A 12,435-nucleotide genomic window follows, 5' to 3' on the forward strand; every position below is an offset into this window, starting at 1 on the left:
CAGAAAAGATTGAGTGTTTCTGGTTATCGGAGAGGTAATTATCCCACCATCCTTTGAGTTGGCCATTGAAACTAGAAATAATAACATTGACTATTACTTCTTCAGAAGTTTCATGGGCAGCTTGATAGGCTGTGCCTACCATAGTCATATGCTGAAGCATACTCATGATGTTATATTCAGTTTTGCCGTCTATGTTCCATTCATAGACATTATTGGCATTGAAGCTGACAAAACCTAGTTCCCTTTCTTCGAGGGCTAGGTCCGGAGCGGATACACGATTATAGATATTAGCAGAGGGTTTGGTTAAACCCTTCCATTTGGTTAGAGAATTTTTCAGAATAGGGCTGATCTTGAGGGATGATTTGTGAGATTCATCACTCTGTTCAGATGAGGAGTCATTGGACTCATGACAAAGGGCATTAACGGCTTTGGATGAGCGCGTTTGTATACGAGAAGTAGACTCACCAGAGTTAGGAGTTTCAGGGACAGTAGAGAAACGGTTTAAGAGTTGGTCAATTTTTTGAATAACTTCTGAATCACCAGATTGTTGTTTTAAAATGGAAGTTTTAAGACTTTGCTTTGCCTTACTACTCATTTTGAAAGGTTTAAAAAGGGGTTTCTCAATACTATTAGAAGTAGAGGCTTCAGAAATATTTTTCAAAGAAAAGGTAGATCCCGAAGATGAAAGGTTGTCACCCAGACATTGTGAAAATCTGTTGGTGTAATTAGATTGTTCAATAAGATTTTTAATATCTTTTGGGGCGACAGCTTCATCAATATTTTTTGTTTTAAAAGGAGAGGCCATAACAGAGTTATGTCCTTCCGTGTTTGAAATTACAAAGGGTCCTTTTGGAGGAAACTCAGATCTAACTAAATTCCCATCTTTAACTTTCCAAGTTGAAATAACATTTGCTGAAAGCAAGTTTTCTTTGTTTTTGAAAGGATAAACCAGATTGTTTTTTATGGAATAAGCATGAAACCATTCAAAGAAAGGAATATGCATCTTAACTTCTTTTAGAAAACTGTAATATTTTTCTTTGAATGATGCAATTTGAGCAGCTGTATGCGTACGTAAATACCATTCTCTGTGGAGGTCATATTCCTCAGATTCAAGGTTTTTACGTAAGGCGTCCTTATCTATGATAAATTTTGTGCTACTCATTGGGCATTATTCACAGAAGAATATTGAGCACCATGCATAGATGAGTATGTTGGAGATTGAATGGAAGATTCTATCTCAATATCATCATCTGAATGCTTATCATCGGTTTGATAAACTGGTTGAGAAATGTTTGAATTATTTTGTAATCGCAAAATATTGATTTCAGAATGCACGGGTTTTGAAAATTTTGAAAATTGAGATTGAGAAGTCACGGAAAAAGACCTTCTTGCTGAAGCAAAATCATTAGATGTCCCTGCTTCAGATCTGGAGGAAAAAGAGTTTCGTCTGTCGAAGAAAATTTCTACTTTTCCTGATTCATCCTGTTTTATTTCTCGTAGGAGAGGTGCTTGTCTAGGTTGTGTAGGGATAGCTCTGTCAATAGACCATGACTGGGGGAGATCAATTTCATCCCACCTTATGAGCCTCGGAATCATGACGTTGGCCTTTGTCATGTCAGTGACAAACAAAGTAGTTTCACGATCTTGGGATTTAAGAAGGACCCTAGAATTACAAGTGTTCATGACCTTGTATTGAATCCTATAGATTAAAGCGGCTGGAATGGATCCTTCCTTCATGTTAAAACCATGAATTCGGATGTTTAAGAAGAGAGAGTCAAGGATGTTGGTATCTAACAGGCTAACCGTTTTGTTTGGAAAACAGTTGAAATAAACTGGACCATGTCCAAGACTTGTTTCAACTGTTCCGATAAGGGAGTCTTGAAAATCATTGTGTCTAATATCTCTAAGACACATGGGGATGGAAGCATTCAAGCCTTCTCGGATGAGAGGTTTGACTGCAACCTGGACACACCCTATGTGAAGATATCTGTAGTGATGTGCATGTTCTCTGACAGATTGTTTGGTTAAGAGATGGAATTTCTCACCGGAATCTGGTCCTAAAGGAATATTATTTTCAGCGGTTTTGATGATATAGTCTGATTTTCTTTTGTTGTCATCAGGGACATAAAGCTCATCCTGGGGAATTTTGGGTATCTCCCAATTGTCGATGGCTTGATTGATATCTTCGAAGCAAACTTCTTCTTCGAATATATTGTGTTTGGGAGAGAGTTCGTCAGGTCTAGCCACTTTCTCAGTAAGGGGATTGGAGGAAGAATGGATTGGAGAGGTGGAGGAGGAAGATGGAGAAGAAAAGAAAGGCGTCTAGAAAGAGAGCGGAAGAGTTTAGACATATTTCCATAAAATCTGATATCATTGCCCTCCTTTGTTTGACTGATGCTGTGGATTGAGGTTGGGTAGAATTGTGGGAACCGTAAAGGTGGATATATGTCAAATTTTAGGGGAGGCTATGTCAATTTTTTTTTGAAATAATCTAAATGTTGAATGATTTGTGTAGTAAATATGATGATTAGTGTTAATAATACATTTATTCTCTTTGCAAATATGACGACAGGTAGCTGATGAGCGGATATTTTATATGCTTTTTGACATCATTTTCATATAGTTTTTAGTATGTTTTGTTTAAGTTTTATTAAGTTTTCATAGGTTTTAGTGCAAAATTCACATTTTTTGGATTCTACTTTGAGTTTGTGTGTTTTTATGCAATTTCAGATATTTTCTGGATGAAATTGAGGAGCTGGAGCAAAAGTCTAATTAGAGACAGAGAAAGTGCTACATATGTTGTCAGGATCTGACCTCCTTGCATTCGAAAGAGCTTTTCTGGAGCTACAGAAGTCCAAATAGATAGGTCTTCACGATTATGGAAAGCTAACATCCAGAGCTTTCTAGCAATGTGTAATAGTTTATACTTTGCTTCAGAATTGAAGGTCCAAAACTGGCGTTCAACGCCAGTCTCCTGCCCTATTCTGGCGTCCAACGCCCAAAGGAGAAGAGACCAGCGTCCAACGCCCAAGAAGGACCCCCTAGCCAGTGTTCAATGCCCTAGAGGCCTCCTAGCATGTGGATCTCAATCAAGTTAATCCCAAACACTTACCAAGTGGGCCCCAGAAGTGGATTTTAGCACTAAAACACTGTTTTACCCTTCTCATGTAATCCTTAGTCATTAGTTTAGTATTTAATTGAGAACTTTTACAATCTGAAGAACCTTTTGACACTTTACACGTTTATCATTATATTTTCTATCAATATGAGTTTCTAAACCTCCTAGGTCGAGGGAAGGAGCTCTGCTGAGTTTTATGGATTAATAAAGTACTACTGTTCTATCTCTATACGTGTTTGATTCTCTATTCTAAGATGTATATCCATTCTGCATCATTGTGAATGCGTTGAAACGGCACAAGGTTATCTCGTTCTACAGTGGTTCAGAGTGAGTATTTCATCGGACAATGATGAACCACTAGCTTGATCATACATCTCTTAGACGGCTAATCCACGATTTCGTTGGGACTTTTCGAGACACCAGTTCAGCCGAGGTACGGGGAGATTAGACTCTTTGTGGTAGAGGCTAGACCCAAAGGTGCAACATTCTTTGATCCGGAAGATTCGACCTTATCTGTGGCATTTTGAGTAGGATCAGTAAAGAGAATGAACTATAGGAGCTTCACCCTCAATCAGACTGGATCCACACTAACCCTGAGGTTCAGATCTGGAGGAGTATTGGCGATCCCTTAAGAAAGGCGTTGATCACATACAGCCTGCCATAGAAGAAGTCATTCATAGTTGAAGAAGACAGTAAGACTGGAATTAATCCAGAAGGACAAAGCATCTCCAAGACTTAACCATCTTCTTATCATTGCAAACACATCAACCTAGTAACGTTTTATTTAATTTTTTTATGCGTTTAAAACAACAAACCTCCTTCTCTATCCGCCTGACTAAGATGTACAAGATAATCATAGCTTGCTTCAAATCACAATCCTCGTAGGATTGACCCTGACTCGCTCAGGTATTACTTAAACGACCCAGTGCACTTGCTGGTTCATTAGTGCAAAGCGTAATTCCGCGCTACCAAGTTTTTGGCGCCGTTGCCGGTGATTGTTCAAGTTTGGACAACTAACGGATTATCTTGTTGCTTAGATTAGGTAATTTCCTTTTCTTTATAGGTTTAGTTTTATTTTATCTGAGTCTTTTATTTTCTTTTCAAAAAAAAATTTTCAAAAACCTTTTCTTTTCTTTATTTAATCTTTGTTTTTGGTTTGAGTCTTGTGTTTTTGTTCTTATTGAATTTTCGAATTTCTTTGAGTCTTTTTCTAAAAATTTTCAAAAATAGTGTCTTTTGTTTGAATCTTGTGTCAATTTTTAAGTTTGGTGTCTTCTTGTATCTTTTCTTTATAATTTTCAAAAATTGTGTCTTTGGTTTTCAAAAATTTTAAGTTTGGTGTCCTTTGCATGTTCTTGTTTTATTTGAATTCTTTGAGTTTTGTTCTTGGTGTTCTTCTTGATCTTCCAAGTGTTCTTGTTTTTCTTCTTATTTTGATCTTAAAATTTTTAAGTTTGGTGTCCTATTGTGTTTTTCTTTAAAATTTTCGCATAGTAGTATCCTTAGATCTAAAAATTTTAAGTTTGGTGTCTTTTGTGTATTTTTCTCTTTCTTCATTAAAATTCAAAAAAAATAAAATATCTTTTCTTATCTTTAATTATAATTTTTGAAAATCTTGCCAATTTAATTTAAAAATTTTTAAATTTAGTGTTTTCTTGTTAGTCAAGTCAAGATTTAAATTTCAAACATCAAATGTTTTTCAAATCTTTATCATAACTTCTTTCAAATTCAAATTTTAAAATTTTAAAATTCAATTTTCAAATTCTTATCTTATCTTATTTCAAATTCAAATTTTAAAATTCAATTTCAAAATTTCAAATTTCAAATTTCAAATCAAATCTTTTTCAAAAAATCAAATTTCAAATCTTATCTTTTTAATCTCTTTCCAAATCTTTTCTTTTAAAATTTGATTCTTTCTTATCTTATCTTTCTTTTAAAATCTAAATTTCAAATCTTTTTAAATTAGAAACTAACTTTTCAATTTTGATTTCAAATCTTTTTAATTTAAAACTTATCTTTTCTTAACTTCCTTATCTTATCTTTCTTACCTAACTTATCTTATCTTTAGTTTAAAACCTTTTCTATCTTATCTTCTTTTAAATTTTAATTTTAAAATATTTTCAAATCTTTTCAATTCTTATCTTATCTTGTTGACTTTTTCAAATATTTTCAAAATCAAATCTTTTCTAATATTCTATCTTATCTTTTTTTTTTCAAATCTTCCTTAATTAGTTACTTGTTCTCTCTCTTCTTTTTCAAAACTTCCTAACTAATTCCTCTCTCTTCTAATTTTTGAAATTTCTTCTTCTATTTTCAAAAATCAAATCTTTTTTAAATCTTTATCTTATCTTGTTTCAAATTCAAAATTCAAAATTCAAAATTAAAAATTTCAAAATTTAAATTCAAATTTCAAAATTTAAAATTTCAAATTTCAAATTTAAAATTCAAATCTTTTCTAATCTTCTATCTTATCTTGTTTTCAATTCTTTTCTTAATTAGTTACTTCTTTTCTCTCTCTTCATTTTCAAAACTTTCTAACTAATTCTTCTCTCTCTTCTATTTTCGAAAATTCATCAATTAATTTTCAAATATTTTTAATTAATTAACCTTTATTTTTGAATTAATTAAATAAATAAAATAAAAATAAAAATATTTTAATTACAATTTACATCTTTATCCCTCATTCTTTCTCTTCTTCTACCTTTCTTCATCATGAACCCAAATGGGAATGAAGAGTTCAGAAGAACTCTGGGGTCTTATAGAAACCCCACTGCTGACTTCTATGGAAGAAGTATTAGCATACCCCCCATCAGAGCAAGTAACTTTGAACTAAACCATCAACTCATCACTTTAGTGCAGCAAAATTATCGGTACTCTGGACTTCTACAGGAAGAATCTACTGAGTTTCTGATAGATTTGTTACAGATTGCTGATACAGTACACAGTGAGGGAGTAGACCAAGATGTCTACAGACTATTGCTCTTTCCTTTTGCTGTAAAGGACCAACAAAAGAGGTGGTTGGATAACCAGCCCAAAGCTAGCCTGAAAACTTGGAAATAACTAGTAGATAAGTTTTTAAATCAATACTTTCCTCCAAGGAAGCTGACCCAGTTAAGACTGGACATTCAAGGCTTCAAACAAGGAGATAATGGATCTCTTCATGATTCCTGGGGGAGGTATAGAAGGATGCTAAGAAAATGTCCCACTGAAATATTTTTAGAATGGGTACAGTTAGACATCTTCTACTATGGAATTTCAGACATGGCTAAAATGTCTCTGGACCACTCTGCTCGTGGTTCCATACACATGAGAAAGATCATTGAAGAAGCTCACGAGCTTATTGAGACAGTTGCCACTAATCAGCATCTGTACTCATCTGCTGAGACTTCTATGAAAGGAGAGGTTAAGGCAATATCTACTGAACCTAACCCTCCAGAACAGGATGGCCCATTGACTCAGCAACTACACGCCCTTGCCCAGCAACTACTGGAATTATAAGAGGCTTTGTGAGAAACTCAGGTTTCTAATAGGAATGTAGAAGCCCAGCTGAGTCAAACAAGGCAGCAGTTATCTAAGCAGATAACAGAGAAATGCCAGGCTATTCAACTGAGGAGTGGAAAATCCTTAAACACCCAACCTCAGTGTAGTAGGAGATCAAGGGAAGAAAATCTAACAGAGGAACACCAGACTGATGTCCAAGATGTCTCTGAGGGCATTGAATGCCCAAAGAGAAATGTCATTGGCATTCAACGCCAAGAAGGGGTATCCATCCTTGGCGTTGAACGCCCAATTGGGGACAACAACAAGGGCGTTGAACGCCCAAAAGGGACTAGTATCCCTGGCGTTGAACGCCAGGAAGGGGGCAGCAATATGGGCGTTGAACGCCCAAGCAAGGGAGGCCAGTCACATACTGATAACAACCCTCCTAAGCAAGCTAGTAACCCCCCTTCCAATACACACGACACTCAGCCTTCATCAACCAAGATTGATGAGTATAAGGCTAAGATGCTATTTCCTCAGAAACTCCATCAAGAGAAAAAAGATAAACAGTTTGCCCGCTTTGCGGATTATCTCAGAACATTAGAGATCAAGATCCCTTTTGTAGAGGCTCTTAAATAGATACCTTCTTATGCTAAGTTCATAAAGGACATATTAAGTCATAAGAAGGATTGAAGAGAGATAGAAACAATTCTCCTCACTGAAGAGTGTAGTGCAATCATTCAAAACAACTTATCAGAGAAACTTAAGGATCCTGGAAGTTTTATGATACCATGCAGTCTAGTGAATGCTTGCACAAAGACAGCTCTCTGTGACCTTGGAACAAGCATCAACCTAATACCTGCTTCATTAATAAAGAAGCTTTGATTGACTGATGATGTCAAACCAGCCCGCATATGCCTTCAACTTGCTGATGGTTCTATTAAGATACTATCAGGCGTAGTTGAAGACATGATTGTCAGGGTTGGACCATTTGCTTTTCCCACTGACTTTGTGGTGTTGGATATGGAAGGGCACAAGAGTGCATCCCTTATCCTAGGGAGACCCTTCCAAGTTACAGAACGGACCCTTATTAATGTTGAAAAAGGAGAAGTAACCCTGAGAGTCAATGAGAAAAAGTTCGTGCTGAATGTTGTCAAAGCTATGCAGCATCCAGACACCTCAGAGAAATGCATGAGCATTGACCTCATTGATTCCCTGGTGGAAGAAGTAAACATGGCTGCGGGACTCAAAGAAGGGCTGAATGACATCCTTGCTGATGCCCAGCCTGATTTAAAGGAACCTCTGGAAACTCCTAAGGAAAAGGAGAAGCCTCCAAAGCTTGAGCTCAAGCCATTACAATCCTCCTTAAAATATGCATTTTTGAGAGATGGAGATACTTATCCTGTGATCATAAGCTCTGCCTTAGAACCACAGGAAGAAAAAGCACTACTCCAAGTGCTCAAGACACATAAGACCGCCCTTGGGTGGACTATAAGTGACCTTAAGGGCATTAGCCCGACCTGATGTATGCACAAAATCCTATTGAAGGATGACGCCAAACCAGTGGTGCAACCACAAAGGTGACTGAATCCGGCTATGAAGGAAGTAGTGCAGAAGAAAGTCACTAAGCTTTGGGAGGCTGAGATTATTTATCCCATTTCTGATAGCCCCTGGGTGAGCCCTATCCAAGTCGTTCCCAAGAAAGGAGGCATGATAGTGGTTCATAATGAAAATAATGAACTGATTCCTACAAGGACAGTTACAGGGTGGTGTATGTGCATTGACTATAGAAGGCTCAATAACGCCACCAGGAAGGATCATTTTCCTTTACCATTTATTGACCAATTGCTAGAGAGACTAGCAGGGCATGTGTTTTATTATTTCCTGGATGGTTATTTCAGGTACAATCAAATAGCAGTGGATCTACAGGATCAAGAGAAGACAGGCTTCACATGCCCATATGGCGTGTTTGCCTACAGGCGAATGCCATTTGGCCTGTGCAATGCACCTGCCACCTTTCAGAGATATATGCTATTCGTCTTCTTTGATATGGTAGAGAAGTTCCTTGAAGTGTTCATGGATGACTTCTCTGTCTTTGGAGACTCATTTGACTCCTGTCTTGATCATTTGGCCCTAGTTCTGAAAAGATGCCAAGAGACAAACCTAGTTCTAAACTGGGAAAAATGCCACTTTATGGTGACTAAAGGCATTGTTCTTGGGCATCGGACTTCAAACAAGGGAATAGAAATAGATCAAGCTAAGTTGGAAGTGATTAAACGATTGCTACTACCTACTAATGTCAAGGCAATCAGAAGTTTCCTAAGACATGCAAGATTTTATAGGAGGTTCACAAAGGATTTTTTGAAAATTGCAAAACCCCTATGTAATCTCTTGGCCACTAATGTTCTATTTGTCTTTGACCAAAAATGTCTGCATGCCTTTGAAACCCTGAAAGCCAAGCTTGTCACTACTCCTATCATCTCTGCACCCAACTGGGACTTACTATTCGAACTAATGTATGATGCCAGTGACCATGCCATTGGCGCAGTTCTGGGGCAGAGACATGACAAGCTTCTACACGTCATTTATTATGCCAGTCGTATTTTGAATGACGCATAGAAGAACTATACCACTACAGAAAAGGAATTACTTGCAGTGGTTTATGCCATTGACAAGTTCAGATCCTACCTAGTAGGATCCAAGATCATTATCTATACTGATCATGCTGCTCTAAAGTATCTACTCACTAAGCAGGATTTTAAGCCCACACTCATAAGATGGGTTTTACTCTTGCAAGAGTTTGATATAGAAATTAGAGACAGAAAGGGCACAGAAAATCAAGTGGCTGACCATTTGTCTAGGATTAAACCAGTAGCAGGGACTTCTCCTTCCTCCACTGACATATACGAATCCTTTCCAGATGAGCAACTCTTTGCCATCCGAACAGCACCTTGGTTTGCAGATATTGCAAATTACAAGGCTATAAGATTCATTCCAAAGGAGTTTAACAGGCAGCAAGCCCAAAAACTCATGCATGATGCAAAGTACTACTTGTGGGATGAACCATATCTCTTTAAGAGATGCTCGGATGGAATAATTCGACGCTGTGTGTCTGAAGAAGAGGCACAGAGAATCCTATGGCATTGCCATGGCTCAGACTATGGAGGACACTTTAGAGGTGAGCGAACAGCCACCAAGATTCTCCATAGTGGATTCTACTAGCCCACTCTCTTCAAGGATTCTAGAGAGTTTGTCCGTAACTGTGACAGTTGCCAGAGAGCTGGTAATCTCCCTTATGGTCACGACATGTCTCAACAAGGAATTCTAGAGATTGAGTTGTTTGATGTATGGGGCATAGACTTCAAGGGACACTTCCCACCTTCATACTCAAACACCTATATCCTTGTGGCAGTAGACTATATGTCAAAATGGGTTGAAGCTATAGCATCACCCACTAATGACACTAGAGTAGTGATGAAGTTCCTACAAAAAGAAAATCTTTAGTAGGTTTGGTGTCCCTAGGACACTGATTAGTGATGGAGGTACTCATTTCTGCAATAGAAAACTTGATTCTGTCTTAAGCTGTTACGGAGTTTGCTATAAAGTGGCAACTCCATATCATCCCCAAATAAATGGGCAAGCTGAAGTCTCAAATAGAGAACTAAAGTGAATTCCAGAGAGGACAATAAGCGTCTCTAGAAAGGATTGGGCTAAAAAGCTTGATGATGTTCTGTGGGCATACAGAACAGGTTTCAAAACCCCTATTGGAGCCTCACCATATCAGCTGGTATATAGGAAATCCTGTTGATGAGCGGATATTTTATACGCTTTTTGGCATCACTTTCATATAGTTTTTAGTAGTTTTTATTTAGTTTTTATTAAGTTTTTATAGGTTTTAGTGTTAAATTCACATTTTTGGATTCTACTATGAATTTTGGTGTTTTTGGAAAATTTCAGGTATTTTTTGGCTAAAATTGAGGAGTTTGAGCAGAAGTCTGATTTAGAGACAGAGAAAGCACTGCAGATGCTATCCAAATCTGACCTGCCTGCATTTGGAAGAGCTTTTCTGGAGCTACAAAAGTCCAAATGGAGCGCTCTCAATGGATATGGAAATCCGACTTCTAGAGCTTTCCAGCAATATATAATAGTCCATACTTTGCTTTGGATTAGAAGGCCTAAAACTAGCATCCAACACCAGCTTCCTACCCCTTCTAGGCGTCCAGCGCCCAAAGAGCAGAGCCTAGCGTCCAAAGGGCCAGAGAGGACCCCCTAGCTGGCATTCCACACCCAAGGAGCCTCATAACACGTGGATCTCATCAAAGCTTAGCCCAAACACTCACCAAGTGGGCCCCAGAAGTAGATTTTAGCACTAAATAGACTGTTTTACCCTTACTAGTTATCTGTTTAGTATTTAAAGTGTATTTTACATGATTTTTAGTCATCATCATCATCATACACCATTCAGCCCTATTTTCATTTTTTTCTTTGTATTTTTACTTCAATATGAGTTTCTAAACCTCCTAGGTTAAGGGGCGGAGCCCTGCTGAATCCTATGAATTAATAAAAGTATTATTATTTCTCTTCGATCCGTGTTTGATTTATTCTAAGATGTATATTCGTTCTTCATCAATATGAATGCGTTGAACTGGCATAAGGTTATCACATTCTACATGGGTTCAGAGTGCGTCTTTCATTGGACAATGATGAACCACCAGCTTGAATATACGTCTCTCAGACGGCTAATCCACGATTTTATTGGGGACTTTTCTAGACATTAGTTCAGCTAATTTCTGGGGAGATTAGGGTCTCTGTGGTAGAGGCTAGAACCAAAGATACATCATTCTCTGATCCGGAAGATCCGACCTTTTCTGTGGCATTTTGAGTAGGATCATGAAGGAGAATGGACTGTACGTGCTTCACCCACAAATAGTGATGGATCTGCACTAAACCTGGGGTTTAGATCTGGAGGAGTATTGGCAGCTGCTCAAACCAGTGTCAATCACATACAGCCTACCATTGAAGAAATCACTCACAAGCAAGGAGAGCAGTAGTACCAGAGTTAATTTAGAAAGACAAAGAAACTCTGACTCTCAACTCTATTCCCATTATTTACTATTCCTAGCATATAATTCCTATCTTTATTTCAAATAATCCTATAAGTATTTATCTATCAACCTTCAAATCGAGCCAACAACCTTCTGATCTACCTGACTAAGACCTGCAAGATAACCATAGCTTGCATCAAATCATAATCCTCGTGGGATCGACCCTGACTCACTCAGGTATTACTTGGACGACCCATTGCACTTACTGGTACAGCTGTACGAAGGTGTGGGGATTCCTGCACCACCTGTCATTTTGTATGAAAACAAGTTTATTTTGCAATGAAAAAATCTAAAAAAAATTTATTTTGCCTTACTGACAAATTTTGTCTGTATTCAGAGTTTGGGATGATTTTCCAAGGTTCCAATTACCGACGAAAAATCCATCAAAAAATATTTCTGTAATTACCGACGAAAAATTTGTCAAAAAATCTGTCTCTAATTACCGACAGAAAATCCGTCGGAAAGTTCGATGTTCCAGGGAAATGGAGGTGAGAATTTAATAAGGAAAAATCTGTCGGTAACTAGTAAAAATTCGTCGGTAAATAATTTCCGATGAGATTTTTACAGAGGGACAAAATCTGTCGATAACCAAAAATTTGTCTATAATAAAGACTAAATATGTCCGTAAATCTATATGTATTAAGTAATTTTCTAGTTGTGGTAAAAGGTAATTATTTTTTATGATATGATATTACATAATCGGATACACATGTAAAATTATTTTATACTAAC

The sequence above is a fragment of the Arachis ipaensis genome, chromosome B06 (assembly GCF_000816755.2).
Source record: "Arachis ipaensis cultivar K30076 chromosome B06, Araip1.1, whole genome shotgun sequence".
In the NCBI taxonomy this organism is placed as follows: domain Eukaryota; kingdom Viridiplantae; phylum Streptophyta; class Magnoliopsida; order Fabales; family Fabaceae; genus Arachis; species Arachis ipaensis.